Genomic DNA, 16398 nt, shown 5'->3' with positions numbered 1-16398 from the left:
GTTCCAACAGGACAATGCACGTCCGCATGTATCCCGTGCCACCCAACGTGCTCTAGAAGGTGTAAGTCAACTACCCTGGCCAGCAAGATCTCCGGATCGGTCCCCCATTGAGCATGTTTGGGACTGGATGAAGCGTCGTCTCACGCGGTCTGCACGTCCAGCACGAACGCTGGTCCAACTGAGGCGCCAGGTGGAAATGGCATGGCAAGCCGTTCCACAGGACTACATCCAGCATCTCTACGATCGTCTCCATGGGAGAATAGCAGCCTGCATTGCTGCGGAAGGTGGAAATGCACTGTACTAGTGCCGACATTGTGCATGCTCTGTTGCCTGTGTCTATGTGCCTGTGGTTCTGTCAGTGTGATCATGTGATGTATCTGACCCCAGGAATGTGTCAATAAAGTTTCCCCTTCCTGGGACAATGAATTCACGGTGTTCTTATTTCAATTTCCAGGAGTGTATTATCCAGCTCACAAGTGTAAGTAACAGCCTAGAGCATTCATAAAACCTCATTATTTCGCTGCACTTGCTTTTGGCTACTTCTTTGTGCACTTGTAGCAACCTGAGAAGTATCTAATTTGACGATGGTAGTCTACAAACACAGCAGATTGGAGAGCTATCAATGATAAGAGCCATTTCAGTGATAAATAAACTATTCTGTTTATTTTTGGTGTGTTTTAATTAATTGACTATTTTCCGTGACTTTATCTCCGAGTTCAAACAAGGGTACCAGAGAAGAACATCGTAGATATGCTACGGTAACTGTCTACTGAGTGACACTGAAGTGTGAGGAAGAGAATGGGTGAGGATAATGTCGTATGTGTCACACTGGAGTATTGAATGTACGAATGAATTAGGGAAACTGTCCTGCCACAAATGACAATGCAGAGGCTCCTACCACTGAAACATCAGCTGAAGGTCTAAAGGGTTAATAGTAGGAACGGAGGGTACCAGAGTGATATACAACGAGCAATACAGTGAAGCAATTATTATTCAGATGATTCAAATGAAGCCGTCCTAAGATTAAGTTATCCACTTCAGAAGCTGGTGATTTACATTAGGGAGATAACATGGGCACGCTGATTCGTAGGCGTAGTCCACAACTTCTCGAATCACACACATTTTTTAGCTCAGAATTTACCTGTACATCAGCACTCCGACAGCCACTTTACGGTGTATATCGGAGGGTACTTCTTGTACCACTACCATATTGAACATTCCCTGTACCGTTCTCGAACGTTTCAAGGGCCGGCCAGTGTGGCCGAGCTGTTGTAGGCGGTTCAGTCTGGAGCTACGCGACCGCAGGATCGAATCCTACCTTGGGCATGGATGTGGGTGATGTCCTTAGGTTAGTTAGGTTTAATTAGTTCTAAGTTCTAGGGGACTGATGACCTCAGATGTTAAGTCCCATAGTGCTCGGAGCCATTTGAACCATTTGAATCTTTGTTTCAAGGGACAAAAGACAGTCGGTAGGTATATATATGACTTTCTTGTCATTTGGCATTTCATAGCTCCAGCTATAGTCATGAAGTAATAAGTTGTAATATTCCCAATGTGGTTACCTGCTAACCATCTTCGGATTGTTTCGTCACCTCACACATCTATTACTCTCTTCGTCCTTTGTGCCAATATACATCTCTTTTACGAATGTAATTGAAAAAAACACGTAACCATATCCACTGCAGAACTGGGTATTAAGTTAACTGCTGATTTAAATATTTGCCACCTTTGATTTAAAAAGTCTCGTATCAGTGGACTCTGGACAAATGGGTAATGTAAAATACTTTTATATACATAGTGAGATGTCAACTACCACTAGGTCGAAGCGAATGCTTGTGAATCTCATATGCTTTGTCATCAACGGAAAAACTAACGTATGTTTGCGTTTTCCTGCTCCTGGGATATGTTCGTCAATGGCAATCTGTCTAGTGTTCTCTGTAAATTGCGTTCATAAGGATGGACTTTTAAAAATTCTAGAGTCACTGTCTTTACTATAGCTCACTATGCTTATATAAATAAATTTGCAGTCATTGTCAGCAACAGCCATCAATACAACAGAAAGAAGATGGTTGTAAGTGAAGAATGTAGACCCGGCGACATCAGCATTACCTATTTGAATATATTCAGCGTCCACAAACATCGGCATACATTTCTCGCTATTTTAGCAGACACAATTTTAAATTCTCCACACGTAATATACATGAGTAAAGCTGCCTCTCCCCATCAGACATATATGCAAATAACAGCAACAAATACATCCACAGCATCTATGGATTTGAGAGACTACTGTCTACAGGCTGGAATCGTAATTTGGGAAGTAAACATAAGCAGATCTCACGTCTCGTTGAGGTACTCTTACAATGGCTGGGGTTGCTGGGTTGTGTTAGCCTAAAGGCCAACACAGTGTGTCTCCCACAGCAACATCATTTCATCAACAACACTACCACAAACGCGATATCACAGACTACGTACACGTTTATACGTCATATTTATCGACGTTACAACACGACAGGGCCACAACAGCCGCACTTTGCAAGGAAGGGTACCTACGTGTGCGAGGAAAGAAGCCTTTCCAGCCGCTAGTCTTTTCCACGTGATGGAGATTCGCAATCGTCAACGGTATAGGAGCTGACGATACTTCACAAGCGCTACTTTACTTATGCATCCCCACACGAACTATGATACCCGAAGTAAAGGTCATTTGGTATCGTGCCAAGTCGTTCGAGAAGTAGAGACCAACTGGAACGGACAATTAAAATACTCTTGTAAGGAGATATCCTATTATTCGCTTAAAGAATTTCAGGGATAAAAAAAAGGCTAGAAAAAACCACCACTGCTTTATTTCCGTTGCGTTTATAATTCCACAAGGAATTTCGTTCTAAATAAAAACTTCAACTGAGAGGTTTCCTAGATAATTCTCACAAAATGGAAGAAATGTGCCGGTGTCAAAACTCAAAAGTCTGTAATCGCCATACAAAATGCTAAAGGGCACATTCAAAATCTCGACGAGCCCATTGAAACACTTCGCTAACCTCCTGAGGTAGCAATATATGCTGGAAACGCAACATTATACAGTCCTTTACATTCCACTGGCACATGTCTGCCACTGTATGAGAATTTGTTCGAAAATTACCGCCTAAAGATGTTCATTTAGATCGAAAATGACCCTAAAATACATCTTAGTTGGTTTTTATTAGCATTTACGTTATTCAGCTGTGGGGGCACAAAATGATAAAGATTATTTGTTTCAGGGGTACTACGGAAATTTAAATCATTAGGTGTAACACTGGGATTTGACCCACTACCGCTATGGATAGAGAGGTCTGCGTTTAAATATTTCTTCTGTGCACATTATCCATCTGGTTAACAGAAATTACTTCATTATGTTTGTCATCGACACGGTCTCAAAAATGAAAAAGGTACTGGACATGAACCATATTTGTCCCACGCATGTGGAACTGTGGAACATCGGGAGTATCGAAAATATAGAAATTCAGAACAAAATTAGAATGGCGTCAGTTAAATACCGTAAGACGTAAGTTACACTTAGTCCCACGTAAACTCATACATTATTTTCATGTTAATTTTGACCAAATATCCTAAAATGCAATGAGTTGTATACCATGAAGTAATCAGCAACTTACGTGCAGCTTTCCGCCTTGCATTCCAAGTAAACCATTACTTTCTCCAGTTGCGTCGCGATTTCTGTACATGTAATATCATCAAATTTAGCGTCACACCTCTCCAACTATCCATTATCACTGTCGTCATTGTGTGCAGGAGCACAAATTGGGATAATTTTGCAATCAGAAGTCACACCGCCGCAAGCTTTGTTGTCAATATATTGCCAGTCTTTTGTGTCATTGAGATCCATACCTTATCATCCTGGAATGGTCGCAAATCTTTGAACTAAATCGTTTTTCAACAACTCTCCTTTATCCTTCCTACGCAGTGCATCTAACTTTTTGTTCGTGAACACTACCGCCTGTATACCCTCAGATGTCATTTTACACTCTGAGTAAACAGTGGCATAACAGCACTGTACAACTCAAAATTAGCTTGTTGAGTGGTTTTCCCTTAATGAAGAGTGTTTGAACAATGGTGGCAATTATGTAGTAAAATAGTTTAAGAAATGCTGCTTTCGTAGAAATAAATTTTTCTTAGATATTTTTTCAAAACATAGCAAATTTCCGGACACGCTATTTTAATTTTGTCTATTCTGTGGGTCTTGCATCATGCACTTGCCTATTTCTCTCGCGGTCCTCATTCGTAAGTTTGTTCATTGTAATAAACCCTTTTCCCCTTCTTTGAAATTTCATCTCAAAAGCCTGCATGGTGCTCACGCCTTTTCTTCGTTACCCAGGTTTTTAAGGGATACGTTAATACTGTATCATAATGCGCACGCTGTAACATTTGCTTACTTTTTGGCATTACATCCTATGCTATTCAGAAGTGTTCCCAACCATGTCATCTGGATTCATCTTTTCTGTGAATATAATGTATTTACTGCAGAGCTCCAGATTAAGCTTCTTACGTTCTGCGGGAAACCAAGTGCTTTCGTTGCCCTTTCACTTACCCTTTCCCACTCCTCTCACTGTCATCTATTACACCCTCCATGTACACGAAACTCTCCACTTTCCTTAGTACTTTCCCACTAATACTTGTACGCATTGTTACTCTTCTCTTATTTTTATATACTCAAGGCTCCAAACAACCGGACAGTCTATGCTATTCAGTAGTGTTCCCAACCATGTCTTCTGGATTCATCTTTTCTGTGAATGTAATGTATTCACTGCAGAGCTCCATGTGACCTTTTAAGCCCTAGAGTGGATGAGGTGTCTTCAGGTCAAACAGTTTCTCATCAGTCTCAATTCGCTTAATGTCCTGCAACCATTTCAGTACATTTTTCCACCAGAGAAAATGGTGCAGCTATTACATGACCAACGGTACTTCCTTCAACACTGGGGAAACCGGGTATCATGCAGCTGTGTACCACAGCATGTGGGAATTCAGGGAACTAAATAGGCCACCTGAGCTGCCAAGGAAGCCTGCAGGGAACATGACGTTACACAATGTTCCATTGCGCTGCCGACTCTCATTTCGCTGGTTAGTCCCAGATCCATGCATTTGTGGGAGGAGGAGTGGCTCACAGTGACAGACAATAACCTGTGGGTGGTGAAGCCGAGTATCCGGCCGTGGTGGTCCTCTTGCCAGTCACGCTGGTGGGATTCAGTGGCCCTGACATGTCTCCGAATTGGACACTGTCCCCTCACATATGGCTTCCAATTCTGACCAAAGGATTGACCTGTCTCTTGTAGCTTCGCGTGCAAATCAGTGTATGCTAAGTTTACCTGAGTGTGTTTTATATTGTGATAAATGAGCTGAAACAGATTTAGATGGGGATCTACTCTTTATTTTAACTGATGACGAGATGAGTGAAGGTTAAAATTTTGTAAAGCCTACAATTTAGGGCTGAAGATTTAATCTCTTGTAGAATGCTGGTTTATCCTTTTCAATCAAGTGATTAGCCAGCCACAGCTATGTGCTATGGTATTTAAATACTTTCCATTACCTTTTCTTTCTTCGTACATATTTTAATCCTGATAATACATTACGTATTTCTGTGTTTTTGTACGTATGTTTCCCAGTGTTCAGTAGTTTTGATTGTAGTTGAAGTTTTATAATTCTGTAAATTGTATTTTATCGACACTCGCCTCATAACATTTTTGTATAGGCGCTAAACAAATTGCTGTCGTGTGCTCACATATTATTCCTCGATGTCACCAGCACTTCACATTTCATTTCATTAAAATTCTATCCATAGTTTCTATTTCTTTCCATACATTTAGCCATAACAATAGCATATTTTCTGAGACTAGAGTTAAAAACAATGAGGCGAGAGCAGCTATCACTGAATACAAATTAATACCAGTTAATGGGGTGTACATCAGTAGAGATCCAAATCAGAGGTAAGTAGTCTCTACCTAGGAAAACATACAAAGAGCTTTTAAACCGGAACGGCAGTAGCTCTTGGCCCGAGGGGGTGCTCATAAATAATTTCTAATATGCTGGATGGAGAGCGCAAAACTCATAAGGTAGTTATCTATGTGAAAAAGGGGTTGGTACCACATGCCTGACGCCGTCCATGTTTGACCGAGGAATCACGTATCCGTCCACGCCGGGTGGAAACTGCAACGTCTGACCGCGAAAGACATTTAGGCATCCTGCTCAAAGTAATCGGCAGGCTACTTGCGTTCAGATGCAAACACGCTGGCATCGGATGATGCTGATGTAAACTTGCGATAGAGGGAACGATCAGTGGTGGGGGCTGCACTTCGGACTTTTATGGCCTCGGCGACGCTGCACTTCAATGAAATTCCGACCTCAAAACGTAGGACCCTGTCCTACTACTAGGAGAAACACAGGACAAGGAACATCGTTTGTGGCGTAGGGAAGTGACCACGTCTTTTCCAGAATACCAAGAATCTAAAACGATTGGCCCGTAACCCTGCGCTTCTTCTAGATGGAGAAGAAGCTGTTTCAAATTTTATTTACCTTTTAAATGGTGAAAGTCGTTACGAGCAAATTATCTTCTTTGGATGACTGCAACTAAAATCCAGCATCGTGTTTCAGTTCCTTAGTACTACAGGATTCTGTTTGTTCTGGTCCACCACCTCATTGAGTTTTTACCGCTTTTTCGAGTTGTTATTAAGAGTTCATCTGTAATTGAAATATTACGAAGCTCGAAATAAAATTTAGAGCTCCAGCGTGGGTTGGTCTTTGGAAGAGGGTCCCGGATCTCAATTTAAATCTGTTATTAATTTCCTCATCCGTTGCAAGAAGACTCGCATGGGCGTGCACGTACACATTCTGACACACGGCAAGTCTGTGTAGAGTAGTAGTAAATAAACAGTGGCGGCTACTGTGTTGTAAAAGCACAAGAGCACCTGAACACCGTCACTTGTGGCACCTTGCAGATTTATTTGTTATTTTTCTTTGAATGCTGTTAAACGTAACATACATGTTGCAATCTGAAATATACCGCACTTAAGTCTATCGCACTTTTACTTGCCTTACGGCCCAAATATGTACGGATTTGTACGATTCTCTGTGTGCGCAACTAGCCCTTGCCTAGAAGTTTAGGTCAGTGCTACCAGGTGGCTTACTTTTACCCCGTTCGCTGGGTATAAATCCTACTAGATGATAGCACAGTCCTCAGGTATTCTACTTCACTCACTATATACTGTACTAGAATTAGATCGGAAGTCTGTATACATTAAAGCTGTATGGACAGCATACCTATTTTGTGGGTGTCTGAATAGTTTATAGTATGTTACGAATTTTATCACAAAGTAATCCATCTTAGGCGCTAAGAATCATAAGTGCCTAAAGCAAATCTTCAATTGTGACATTGTAGCAGTTATTCATGCTTCTGAAATGTGTTGATCTTAGAGGGAGTCAGGTACACCTGTGCTGTATGCCACATTGCCTGTATCAAAATTCACGAAAAGCTGAATCACTGGTTTCTCTGATATTCACGTAATAGTTGGATCGACGGCGGTGTGCTTTGGGCCCTTATGAATCTCAGCGCCTTATCTGTATTCTAGTCAAGTGACCTTGTTGGTAGACACTGCACTTCAGTTTAATCATTTCCACAAACGGCGCTATGTGTTTGGAGTTGTTTGTTTACTGTGCGGGAATCGTTTTTCGTGTTCAATGTGAACATGAACGATGTTGCATCTGTTTTAAATATGCTAACAGAAAAGTAAAGCTGTGAGGACGGGTCGTGAGTCGTGCTTGGGTATCTCAGTCTGAAGACGTCTTGCCCGTGAAACGCAAAGGTCCTGAGCTAGCGTCTCAGTCCGGCTCACAGCTTTAATCTACCAGGAAGTTTCAAATCAGTGCACACTCATTCTGTTAACAGAAAAGTATGTTACCAGGAAAATTCAGCTGCAAAGGAACTGGGGCCTACATGAACAGATCCTTTGATTGAGAGAGTAAAGAAATCAAATAAGCGTGACTACAAGCGAACGTTTAACAAGGAAAGTGTACAGTTAGCACAAGATGCTTCCTGGATGCAGCGTAAGAATATCTGATGTTCATGAACTAATACATCTCTTAGGGATCTTGTACATTTGTCCGAAAAATCAAAAAGCACGAAAACTCCTACTTATACAAAAACGTGGTATGAAGAGTTTCAAAAGCTTACACATTATTTAGTTATTGCCCTAAACTGTACTTAGTTATATTCAAATCAACAAAAATGCGTAATAACAATCCTTTCTTTTGTCAAATATATTACGCATCTTATAATTATTATTGTTCTTATCAGATGTATAAATTTGTTGATAAGCGTAACTGTTATGCAGCAGATGCTATTAATTTCACACTCTCAAATTTATCCGAATATAAACATTTACGAACACCAAGAATGTACCACTGCAAATGAACACTGTGCCAGGATCTATGTATGACAGTTGAATGAATCTAAAATTATTTCCGTCGTCGATTGTTGCCTCTACTACATTCCGATTAGGAAATACTGTATACAGTTCGTGCACTTAAGAAAAACCATTTGAATGCACTGGAGATCCGGATTTATGAGGGACGGGTAAACGAGTTCCACCGTAAAACAAGATTTCCCGAAATTCTCAAATGTTATGGAAGCAAAGTCGAAATCTCGCCACATTTTCTCAAAATGTGCTGTAACTGATGGTATAGACCTTATAATCCAGATAAACCGTTGAAAGAGCAAGTCAATCCTTCACAGATACCCTCAATACTATCTACAGAGATTCATGTACTTAAATTTTTCTTTACAGAATTTGACTTTCCAATAAGTGAAATTTTAAAGATTTCGCTGTTACGTGCTGCCTACTGCAAACTGAAAATGCATCAGGCAAACCTCTCAACCAAGAGATGCTTATATCTTACGTGCCTACCGACGTAAATCGAGCACCTGGAGCATTCGAATGACTGAATTAATTACCCGCTGTTAATAATATTAGATTAATTAGTTAAATCTGGCACTTTTGAAACAGGCTACAGGAGGTGACTTTGTAAGAGACTGTTAGCAAAGAGAGCACTACAGGTGATTCACATGTAATCTTGCTGCCCCTCAGGAGATTCACACGTACTCTTGCTTACTCTAAAGGTAGAATATATCCAATTTCTGATAAAATACTGACGAAATTTTATAACCTTATGTCCACTGGATAGATAGTATGTTATCAGTAATCACAGTCAAATATTTGGTAATTGACTTCGCAATTGAACCTTGTGCTGTTAAAAGCCAATATAATGTACACGAAGTTTCATCTCGTTAGATTCGCCTCTCTAGCCTAAAATTTTGGCATACCATATGTGAATAAAGCTACAGCGAGAAAGTTATGATGCACTATTTACATAACTAGTTCAGAGCTTTACATGAATTTCAGTTGCCAGCCGAAAAGCGAATATTAGGTGAAATGCAGCTGCAGTTATTAATCCTACTCAAAAGTGTGTGATGACTCTCTGCGAAGATGATTTGCATTTGAGCCCTGAAACCTTCATGCACTGGATTACATTTACATCGCGCAGTTTAATGGCGTATCGATTACAAGGGTTAATATTTTGCATCTCTCTTTACATCTTTACCTTTCACTCCACAGGAACTTACTTCTATCCGTCACATACCTAAATACCAGTTTTCTATCACTTTAACGTAAACAAATTAAATATCTAGAGAATGAGCCATGTGATATAATTCATAAGATTTCATTAATATACCTCTTAAAATAAGGGGTCAATGAAATGCCTCTTTTGTGAAAATAATATAGATCTTAACCAGACGACAGTGTTTATTCCATGCTCTACAGACACACAAGAAAATGTGATTATAAAATATGGTAAACAGGTGACTCCCTAATAACTCACTTAAAGTGTTGCTGAAATTTAATATTTAGCAACACCTCATGAAACTGGGCAAAGTAGAGATGAACTCAATTTCAAGTGCAGAAACCATGTTTGGCCTAATCCATTTGCATATTTTCTGACTCAGTTGTGTCTTCGTTAATGTAAAAGATTATCTCAACTGCTTTCTAACAATGCCTCTCATGAGATGACCCTAAGATGTGAAATGTAACTTTACTCCTCAAAGATAACAAGAGACATACGAATCAGTTTTGATTTCCTTACTTCATAATCAACAATATGACAATGAAGACGTGAAAACAAAATTAAACATCTCGGTGTTATCTTGAAAATTTTCTGTTCAGCATTAACTGTATTTTCCATAGGTGCTTGCAGGACATCAGATTAATATGAAATTAAGGGAATACTGTCTAGTTTTCCTGCAATTGGTCATCATCAGGTGACAACTGAATGATGTAACAGATAAAAGGATGTGCGATTTATAAGTGATAAAGATAGATAGCATCTACAAAGGGAAGTATTACTACACTTAAGTAAAATTTAGAATGATAGTTGTTAAATTGCAAAAAAAGTTGCAAATTTGGTTTTATTACTGTAATCTGAAACTTGCATAGTTGAAATTTATTTTAACAGAAGGGAAAAATGAATCTGAACTTTATAATTTGAACTAAGCTAGCATTCTGTGTCATATATTATCAAATTAAAGTATATCCAATAGTATCGTCTTGTTTTTGCTGACAGTATGTACAACTTTGAAACATGAATTAGGTGTCTGGTTTTCTGTTAAAATATTTTCGGCAAAAGTCTACAACTTGTCTTACGTTCTGACAACATATTTTTCCACAACATACTTTTCCACAATGGTTGCAGGTGATCTTACACACACACACACACACAAACATACACACGCCGCCACTCTGTTCGAAATGGTATATTATTTATTTACTACTAATAACTCCTTAGCTCTGTTTCTTTTCAGACTAGTCTCTACTTTTTTTATATATTTGTATTACTGAAGCAGCGTTATACAAGCTCCTTTCAAAAGTAAGTTCCAAGGTCATCAAAAGGGAAACAATGTACTAGCGTTATTATACGACATATATGTGCACAATAAATTTTTTTGCATAGGTGAAACATTTGGAACACCTGACACGAGAAGACACATTTTTCCATATTGTTATTTTGTACTTGTAATGATACCAGGTTGCTAACCATTACTTTTTCCTTGTCTTGGTTACGAAATTGAAACCTGTTAACTTGTGTTCCATAATCAGCAAATTAGACCATATCAACAGTTCCTCAGTTAATTTCAGCAATCGAAGCTTTCAATCTTCGTCATGAAAGTTCTGTTAATCTTTCGCAGGGAATATGTACCCTTAACAAGAACCAGGAGAACGCAATACTCACAGCATATATCTTCCATTCGGCAACCGTCTTAATTCTGTTAATGTATACAGCGATTCTTGTCATACACTACGTACTAATAAATCTAAGACACTTATATCTGAATGCAAAACATCAGTCCCTGGATAATATAAGCACGCAACCGCATCGTAACGCAGTCTTTCCTGAAATAATGATGAAAACTAACGATACACGTAACACATCTTACTTAAACCGTTTTATTCAAAACTCTTACAGTGCATGACATAAGTGCATAAGACATTAACTTCCATTTCACATAATATTACATTTGATCGCAAATCTTTGGTGGCCAGGGAATCTTTACTCAACATACACATTACAAGGACTTTTTCCGCTGCTTCTTGCAAACTTAGGTAAACAAGCAGGTGGAAGGTTGAATGCAAAGTAAAGCGGGCAAGAGGTTCAGTAATGGGCATATTATCCAATAAGAGCCTACAAAAATTTTAGAGAGAATCCTGACATTAGAAATACTTTTTTTCCAGTTTTTATGGTAGGACTCTGTTCATGAAAAAGCGTGTATCACGAAATAAATTACATTAAAGATTATCATTTATAAAGTTGCATTAACCAAAAATAGACTACTGTGTTGGAAACAGCTTGGAGCCACAAATGTAGCTTAAGAATTTAGACCTTTAAGGCTTCTCATTTCCATGGGTCAAAATATAGACCCTGGGGATATCCGAATCATATTTTACTTTCATTTTTCGAAACCAATACCAGGGAAAGCAAATAATTTATAAAGTGAATATATAACACTTCAGGTTGTCAGGGGCACTGAGGACGAAATGTTGATGAGACACATGACTGCTGTATCAAAATTAACACCAAGTGTCTCCAAATGAAAATTTTTGCCTTCCGATACCTTTATATTGCAAGTGGAAGGATTTCTTTAGTGGCTGAGGAAGAATAAAGTTAGTGGCTGATTTAAGGGACTGGAGGATATGGGATAAGCAAATATTAACTCAGCGAAATTGGTCACTGGATCAATCAAGACACATAACAATAATGGCCTCGTTCGCATGACTGTAATTACTTTCATACTTGTTTTAATCGACATGTCATGTACAAGTGGTAGCGTTGAATTTTCGTTTATTCTCCTTTCCTATGTTGTGCAGTAACAAACAGCAAACGAACAAATTATTATTTCATTTAGTTAAATGAAATTGAGAGTAAAACATAATTGTCTCATTGAGGCCAAAGACCTCCTACAAGTAAGCGGTGTCTTCTTATAAAGACTCAAGGGGTGAGCTAGTTCGCGTAAGAGTGTACCGCACTTAATGCACACTACACATTGAATTACTCTTGATCACTTAGTTACAGTTCTAGTTCTTTCCATTCCTTTCTGTTTCTGGCTATGCAGGCCCATTGTCTTCCTGCTTGTTTTCTGAATGAGTCGGACCATTTGCGTCTTGGCCTTCCTAGGAGTCTCTTGCCGATGTAGGGATCCCATGTGGTGGCTCGTGCCGTCCATCTGTCGCCTTGAAGACCCGCCACGTGGCCGCCCCATTTCCATTTGGTCGTCGTAACCTGTTGTGCTATGTCTGTTGTTGCTGAAATTTTGTGTATCGAGGTGTTCGATATTCTGTCTCCCATAGAGATGCCAAGGATCTTCCTCTGCATTTTCCTTTGGACTACCTGTAGAGTGTTTCTTTCTTTGGCTTTGAGAGCCCATGTATGACGTCCATATAATAATACTGGAAAAACGCAGCTTTCGAGTGCCTCCATTTTGAGCCTCCTATTCAGTTTTCAGTCTAGCAATATGAACATTAAGGCCCAGAAAGCTTTCCAAGCTAAGGAAACTCTTTCTTTCTTTTTCCATTTTGTTTTTAAAGGAAATTATTTGGTCTGGGTATATAATTGTTATAATTATATGACAATAAATTCAATGGAATGAGAACTGCCCGTTACTGGAAGATAATACGTCTTTTTCTATGTGATTGTTTTTGAGCTATCAATTCTCATATTTCCTCAAGCTTTTAGGCGTGTTTCACGACCTGCTATGCTGGAGATACAAAGGAAAAATGAAACACTCTCAAAGATTTTGCTTCTATGTATCCATTGTCAGTCATAAAAAGATGACTAAAATTCTCGAAAGTTCTGTTTATAATGAATGAGAATCGGCTGAGACGGGAGAATTTTAATGCGTTTGATACAATACTTAAAATTTACAACATGTCATTGCGACATGTGAGAAATGATCTTGCGAACTGGACTATACCGAGGACACATCTCTGCTCGGACAATGTACAGGTTAGTGATCTACAATTTCAGTAACTTCCATGATGAACCCAAACCGAACTGGAGACTCAAAGAAGTAAAAAAGACAGACTGCTGGGGAAAGAACGTAAAGAATTCACACTGCATTGATAGTTTCCAGTAATGGGTAACTGTTACTGATAGCGGAAATATACAAATAATGATAGCCGGGTCTCGGAATCTTTTTCTTAATTTTTTGCTTATATACATAGAAATAAAATCCAATGTCATCGCAATACTCTGTAACTTCAATTTCAGAAGCACTGTATTCCTTCCCACCTGCCACTTCGGTACCCACTGTGTACCGCACACGTGGGAAAATCTGAGACCAGCGGATGAGAAACCTATTGGAACAACAGCTATATCTGTACAAGACGGGAGGTAAGTAAGTTGCCTCCAGTTATGCTAGCTATAGTGAGGCAGACATAATTTACTGAAATCTACATTGTCTGACAGTCCTGTCGTATTTCTTTCGTGGGAAGCGTTATATTCGGGAACCTACTGTGTAGTATTTTAGGGTAACAGTTTATACCTTTTGGGGATTATACTCGGCACATCCTCAAGTATACTTCACAGCATCGACTACATCTGAGGGCTATCCACAATTAGGTACCTCAACACATGTCGGTGAAGTGCTGAAACGTCTCGACATTGTAAGATAGAAACAGGTTGAAATTTGTGTTTCTGTCTGAAAAGGTTACAACCACTCTCACAGAAAGCGATGAGCAGGATCTGGTATTCTGTTGATATGTAAACTGATATATTAAATAGCTATAAAAAGTTCTAACTGTATATGGCTCAACTAAACACCTGTAATTATCACCCGGCTCATACTTTCATGCAAATGAGCGCAACGGAAGCGTTAAGGGTCTGCATATCTGAAAATAACACAAAGAACATAAGTAAAGAACTTCATGATAACAGCTGGTGGTACTGAAGTGTGATAACTTCTTTCTTACAGCAGTCGGTCAAACATCTATTCATCAGTTCAGTGAGAATGCAACACCTGGAAAGTCATTTAATAGAGCTCCAATATCTGTTGTATGTGATAAGATAGTAATTCAGTGACACAGTGTTGCCAAACGCAAGACACCAGCTATCAGCAACACAAGATCGTACGTCGACTTGCCTTATCATTTGCCGGCCTTAGTGGCCGAGTGGTTCTAGGCGCTACAGTCTGGAGCCGCGCGACCGCTACGGTCGCAGGTTCGAATCCTTCCTCGGGCTTGGATGTGTGTGATGTCCTTAGGTTAGTTAGGTTTAAGTCGTTCTAAGTTCTAGGGGACTGATGACCTCAGAAGTTAAGTCCCATAGTGCTCAGAGCCATTTGAACCTTACTCATATCCTCAAAACCTAAGTAGCACGCAAGGAGATTCTTTGAATTCTCTTAACAACTTCCAGCCAAGCCTCACGTTACGTAAACTTACTAATCACAATGCCTTTCCTCTCAGCAGTTACTGCGTGCAATCACAAGATGGCTGTGCCCTTCTTGAGACAAACTTAGGTAAAGAACGAATAGAGGAAAGGCTCTTTCTGGTAAATAAGCATCCAACAGGTGTTATTGAAAATAAATGTATTATTAATCATGAACACTGACGTAGATTACAATCTCGTGATAAGAATACTGTTTAGTACTCTTTACAAAAGCAAGCTTCTGTCGTTGGAAAAATAACCCAATACCATCAACATGAAACTAGACCTTACACTTCTTGCAGTTCCAACATGGTTGGACTGAAAATATAAAAGACTGAAATGAACGTACAATGACGCAGCAAGTGATCTCCAAATAACAGTACGCAACCTTTTCAAGTGCGCACCGCTGCATGTAAATACAAGGAAGTATATTGACGTACAAAATGACACAAATGGACGACCTGACTAACCGCAAACTGCAGAACATATATCAGCGGAGTATTTATGTTGAAATGGTCTTAACAGTCACACTGCATGGCTTACAGACTGCTAAAAAACTATGGCTTTCCATCTAACAAAAGTAATTTCGTCAGAACAGCTTGCTCCTTCAAACAGAGCTTCCTAACCAGACAAATTTTAACACGTCGAGGCATTGAAAAATTAATATAAAGTAGCTGTCACAAGCCCCTGATGATTGACTTCCTTTGGAACGAAGTATCTAAGGAATTCTCAAGTGCCAAAGCACGCTATCGGCTGATGGAGGCCTCTCCCCGATGCAGTGGCTGTGCAGAGAGTTTTCGAAAGTATCTGATGAACGGAGTGAAATATAATGACATTTTAGAAGTTTTGGATATTGTAGAGGATGAAATTTTGAACATTTTCATATACAGAACCCATACCCGGAAATAGGAAATAATATTTTTCGCAACTACGCACTTTCTATGCATTCGGTTTGTTAAATGAAACACAGAGTATTGTAGGTTGGGATATGTTTACTGATAGTAAAGTGCAGTCAAATGTTGTAAACCGAATCTGTGGCTTCATTATAACAGACTAAGTGTTCGATGTGTCGACCGTCAACTTCGTTACGTAATGTTCAACGACGAACCATGTTTTGTCTGATTCTCTGTAAGTGTCCGCGCTCCCCTCTGAAGCCATCAGACACAATAACCACAGTTACAGTTCCTATTAGCGTTGAGAATACAAAGGGCTTTAAGTTACCTCAGAGGGAAAAGCCAGGAGGAGTGAGGTCGTGGGAGCGCACTGGCCAAGGGTATGTGCAACCCCTTCCAAATACCCTCTGAAGTTTTCTGTGAGATATGCCCTGATCAGATGAGCAATGGGCGCTGGAGCACCATCGTTCAGAAACCACAAATTAGTGTGCAGTTGAAA

The sequence above is a fragment of the Schistocerca americana genome, chromosome 5 (assembly GCF_021461395.2).
Source record: "Schistocerca americana isolate TAMUIC-IGC-003095 chromosome 5, iqSchAmer2.1, whole genome shotgun sequence".
In the NCBI taxonomy this organism is placed as follows: domain Eukaryota; kingdom Metazoa; phylum Arthropoda; class Insecta; order Orthoptera; family Acrididae; genus Schistocerca; species Schistocerca americana.
The sequence above is the reverse complement of the archived record's forward strand: the minus strand, read 5'-3'. Positions refer to the sequence as shown.